This window comes from Marmota monax, unplaced genomic scaffold, assembly GCF_021218885.2.
Source record: "Marmota monax isolate L192 unplaced genomic scaffold, Marmota_monax_Labrador192_F-V1.1 WCK01_AAM20220418_F8-fsc00264, whole genome shotgun sequence".
NCBI lineage: Eukaryota > Metazoa > Chordata > Mammalia > Rodentia > Sciuridae > Marmota > Marmota monax.
The window spans coordinates 842594-848646 of record NW_026693143.1 but is presented as its reverse complement, the minus strand read 5'-3'; positions in this window follow the sequence as shown (position 1 = coordinate 848646).

The window sequence follows — 6053 nt, the reverse complement described above, 5'->3', positions numbered from 1 at the left end:
TTTCTCGAATTTGGATTACTCTCCTCATCATTTTGTTTGTTTGTTTGCTACAATACTAGAGACTGAACCCAAGGACTTACACTTACTAAGTAAACACTTTATCACTGAACTACACTCCCAGCCCTATTTAAAAAAAAGAACAAAACAAAACATTTTTAATTGAAGATGGGCATAATACCTTTATTTTATTTATTTATATGTGGTGCTGAGCATTGAACCCAGTGCCTCACACATGCCAGGCAAGCGATCTGCCACTGAGCCACAACCCCAGCTCCCTCCCAGCCCTTTTTTTAAATTTTATTTTACACTTTGAAACAGGGTTGCCCTAACTCACCCAGGCTGGCCTCAAACTTGTGATCCTCCTGCCTCAGCCTTCAGAGTAGCTTTTACTTTAATGTAAAATGAATATAACTATGGTAAATAACAAAGCAGTAAACTGCAAAAATGTATTCGCAAAATGTATTTTATTTTGAAGGATTCCTTTCAGTCTTCCAAAGCTTAAAAATGTAATTAGAAGCCTACTGAGTTTAGAGTTCATTCCACAAATACTTATTGAGCCCTCATTAGTTGGCTACGCTAAACATTGAAAATGCAAAAATGTGGACAGTCCTTTCCAAAGTTTACAGATGAGAGAAGGGACTATGCAGAAGAATTTTTATCAATAGCTGATAAACTGGAGATCAGTAAAGCTTTTGCATCCAAAATAAAGCTGGAGAGGACTCAAAACTAAAGATTAATGTTTGCAAGAGCAAGGCCTGCAATTATGAAAGAGAAGGCAGAAAAGTGCAGGAAGATTGGTAAGACTATGCCTGAGAGAAGCTCCTAAACATCTGGTTCATAATCTGTAGGAAGGACTATGACCTAACATCTTGATCTGGTACACACATGCATATATTCTGGATCATTTTCTTCAAAGTTGTGCCCATACAAATCCTTCAGTTGTCTCTGTTATACTCACAGCCACATTCCATGAATAGTCTACCAGCTCTTTGTCACTCATTTTACCCTCTGCAATGTCAGCCCATTTTCCATTTCCCTGTTCTCTAGCTAAGAATTAATGGTGGGGGTGAGTCCATGTTTGTTCAGCAAACTTAAGTTTCACAAAATGAAGCTGTATGTTTCACACGTTACCTTTTATATTGGTAGCTAAAATTGATTTCAGAGTCCCACTAATAGGCATGACTTACAATAATAACCAATAATCCAGTTCTTTAAGTGGGCAAAACATTTCAAATGGCCTCTTACCCAAGAAGATGAATAAATAGCTGATATGATGACTTACATTTTTTCTTAGGAGAATACAAATGAAACCACAATGAGCTATCACTATAGAGCTAGCTAAAATTTTAAAATTTGACAACTCCAAAGGTTGAGGATGTAGAAGAACTGAAATTCACTATCCATGGTAGGAGTGCAGTATGACAGGACCAATTTGGAAAGAGTTAAGAGTTAAGCATATTCTTAACATTCACCTAGTAACCTCACTTCTAGACATTTAGTAGAAAGAGATGAAAATGTATACACTAATACTTATTTATAAATGTTCACAGTAGTTTTACTTGTAATGGGTAAAGACTGGAAACAACCCAAATGTCCATCAACAGGTGAATGAATAAACACTTGTGATTTATAAACACAGTGGAATACTACTCAACAATAAAAAAAGAAGAGCTATTGATATGCACAACAACAGAGGTAAATCTCAAAGCACTTAAGATAAATGAAAAAGGTCAAATACAAAAGGCTGTTTAATTCCACTTATATGAAGTTCTAGAAAAGGCAAAACTATAATGATAGAAAATGTTGGTTTCCGGGGACTGGGAAAGCAAGGAAGGGGAGATTAACTGCAAAAAGATACAAGTGAATGTTTTAGAAAGATGGAAATGTTTGATAAGTGATTGTGGTCATGATTACATCACTGTCCATTTGTCAAAATCATCAAACAGTCAATACATTATAAAATACATAGTGTAACATACACTATACCTCAATAAAACTGATTCTGAAAAAATGTAAAAAATGTCCATTTTCAGTGCTAACAATAGCCAACCTGAAATAATTGGCAAAGAACTTTTCAAGCTTGTGAGTCAGCTCAACAAAGATGGAACAAGAGGAAAATTTTAGTGAAACTATAACCCATTGATTCAGCTGAAGCTTCATGAGCACCAGAAATTTTCCTTTCTGACTCATATTCCTGGTAATTTCCTTATATTCACTAAAAGTCTCAACCTGAGATTTCCAAAAGGTGAGTTAGTCAATGGCTACTTGCTTTTCAAAGTTTGAATTCTTTTTTTTTAATATTTTTTTAGATATATGGACACAGTGTCTTTATTTTGTTTATTTATTTGTATGTGGTGCTGAGGATCCAACCCAGTGCCTCACATGTGCGAGGCAAGCACTCTGCCACTGAGCTACAGCCCCAGCCCATATTCTTTATATATATATATATATATATATATTTGTTTTAGTTGTAGTTGGGCACAGTACCTTCATATTATTTATTTTTATATGGAGCTGAGGATCGAACCTAGGGCCTCACATTGCCAGGCGGGCGCTCTACTGCTGAGCCACAACCCCAGGCCTGAGTTCTTTATTTTAAAAAAGCCTTTGAGTGGGATAGGGAGCAGGAGCATGGGAGGAATAGACGAACTCTAGATAGGGGAGAGGGGTTGGAAAGGAAGGAAGAGGGCATGGGGTTATAAATGATGGTAGAATGTGATGATCATTATTATCCAAAGTACAGGTATGAAGACACGAATTAGTGTGAATACACTATGTATACAACCAGAGATATGAAAAATCGTGCTCTATATATGTAATAAGAATTGTAATGCATTCCACTGTCATATATAAATAAAAAAATCTTTGAATATTTTTTACAGTGAGAAATATAACTCTTAAGTACAAAGTGAACATGTAAACTGGTCATTATTTCCACTTTTGTGTAGGCAAAATTACATCCACAAGTTAGATAGTAAGTGTGGAATCAGAGGAAGGGGAATCTATTTAACTGAGTAGTTCTTTCATAAAATAAATCAGAAAAGAAGGGATATGGCATATAATAAAAAAGTCCTTTGTCCATACTTTCAACCCACCAACACTTAGCAGTAACCACCAGTAAGAGTAGATTGTATAAACTTTTTGGAAACTTTCCTGGACATATTCAAATATATTCAATAGTTTCCTACACATACTCAAGCTGAACAATATGAAATCTCCCATCTTGTTGGTTAGAAATTGCTGAATATCTGCAATTTCATAATGCCAACTAATACATCCTCTTGTTTATACATAAGTTATCATAATCTATAAACTGTTTTATAATCCTCTTTTTCTCTCAATAATGCATAGTGGTCAATTTTCCATATCAACACATATGGCTGGCTCTACATTACTTTTTCAATATCTGCCTAGTTTGGCATTGCATGGATGCACCATCCATTAACCAAATCCTTTATATAATGGTTATTGAACTTGCTACAATGGGTCTTCAAACATGAAAGCTTCATGCTTCTATTTCCAGTCTAGGGACATGCCAACATCAGACACTGTGTTCATGGATTAGGTTTCTGTGCTTCTCTCCATTGTTGAGATTCTGAAATGCCCACACAATAATGAGAAATAGAGGAAAATCAACTAATATGTTATTAAATTTAATACAAATTTAATAACATATTAGTTGAATATTATTCCAGTTGAAAATTTCTACCCTAAAGGCTTATTAGCATTGTTACTATTTACAGTTTTGCCTTTCATCCTTGTATTGTTACACACACACACACACACACACACACCGCGCTGCTCCCACAGACACTAGTATGGCAGTATGTAAAAACGTGGATGTGTAACCAATGTGATTCTGCAATCTGTATACAGGGGAAAAATGGGAGTTCATAACCCACTTGAATCAAATGTATGAAATATAATATATCAAGAGCTATGTAATGTTTTGAACAACTAATAAAAAAATAAAAAACAAAATAAAAAAGTTTTGCCTGCACAATAAAGTAAAGCTTATTCCCCTGGCATTCTAGGTCCTTTTCCTCCATCTCCAGGGACTTTTCCAGTCTTGCTTCATCTCTACCACAGGTGTTCCATGTTACCACACCTGGCTGCATCCCCTCTCCTTCTACCCAGGCAGTTCCCTCTGTTTGGAGTGTCCTTCCCTCTCCATTTTTCTGTGAGAAGTTGGCCAAGGATCACAGGCCACCTGAAATACCGCTTCTCAATCCTCCTGGGTTCCTTACCCCTTCCACTTCTGAAGGTAGCCTTACAGCCTGATGCTGTAAGGAAAGCACATGCTTTCATGTTTTCATGTTTAATCATGTGCATTTGGTCCCCAGCTTCCCTGCTTTCTTGCTGTGGGACCTGGAGCAAATTATTTGGTTGCTCTAAGCCCCAGTTTTTCTCATGTGCAATCTCTTCATTACACCCAGAATATTTGAGAGATCGTGTAAGTTCATTGCTAAAAGGAAAGTGTTTATTCACAGATCACAGGTATAAAAAGATGTGTAAACAATTCTTCCCATTGAGTGGATGTGAGGTATATCTTGAGAAGATTTGGTCTGATCTAGACTTTATCAACTGCTGAAGCCTTAATTATCTCCATGGCTCTTCAGTCATTTTCCTCTTTCTCTTTCCTCCCCTGGAATCCATGCTCTATCCAGGAGGGGCTAAGTACCTTGCCAGAGGGGATCTATGTAAAGGAAACACAAAATTTTGTGTTAACTAATAGCATCATTATATGTTTTAAAAACCTCTGTATCCACAAAACTAATCAAAGGGCAAGAAAGTGAAAAGTAAGAAGGAGCTTAGAAGGGAAAAAGTTTTCTCCTACATGTATTATCATGCTCTCAGGTTGAAATGCTGGAAATAATATCTGCCAAATGCTAGAATAGAAAAACAATATAAATGAGCCATGAGTAAAGAAGAATTTAATATTCGAAGATTCTCCTCTCCTTCTTGTGCAGAAAGAAAAGTGTGTCTTTGGTCAGAGTCCTCAGCTTACATCTGCTAATGGAGTTAGACAAATGAAGACCATAGGCCTGATCTGCACTAGGAAGCAAAGTGGGCTACTCCAGTGGAATAGGGAGAACTGCCAAAGACTGCATTTGAGAGAGTTTGGGGAAAGTTTTGAGAAAGAAAGTAGGAGTTGGAAACATCTGTTCTACAATGCAATATAAGAGAGAGAGGGAGAGAGCCAGAGTGGAAAAGATGATTTGAAAGCCTTTTAGTGAATGTAATGAAAATAAGTCCCCTTATGCCATTTTCCAAGAGTCCAGAAAGGATCCTAATTGATTTTCAGTTACTTCCTAATACTCTTTGCTGACATGAAACCTAAGGAGCCATTTTATCCAAGACTTAATATGTAGTAATATCCAATACTTAATACGTAGTACCCTTCTCTGGAGCCTAGATCGTCTCCCTTGAAGCTACAGTGCTGTGCTAACAATATTATGGCACATCTCCTGTTCCTCTGGATCGCTCAGAGGATCGCGCAGTAAGTTGGTCCTATATGTGTTTATCTCCCTTACCTGTTTATAACCACGCTGCTTGAAAGCAGAGATTGTGTCTTAATTGTCTTTGTGTTTGGTCCCAGCTCCAGCTTAGGACACCTAGCTAGTGAAAAGTAGATGATGGAAAATTAGTGTGAAAGGAATGCATGGATGATGGATGAATGAAATTGAATTTATAGGGCGATTTCGTTAGCAACATCTGTGACAGTGTTGTCTTTCTCCTCCAGCAGCTGATGGACTCTGAGCAACCAGTGGGCCCTCACTTTATCCCCAGCACCTGCACCATGTCAACCACACAATAAGCGTTGGGCTAATTTTATATCCCCTAGAATGAATATTTCAACACATAAAGATTGGAAGAAAACAAAACAATCCAAGTCCAGACGGAAACGAGCTGCCTCGGGGAGACCGCCATACAGACGCGCAGGGTCCGCCCCACACCTAGTGGGTGAAAGCTACCGGAATCCCCCAGCAGATCCTTGGGAAGCGCAGGAGATCGCTGGCGCCTGCATATCCTCCGCGGCGGAAGTGGGCGCT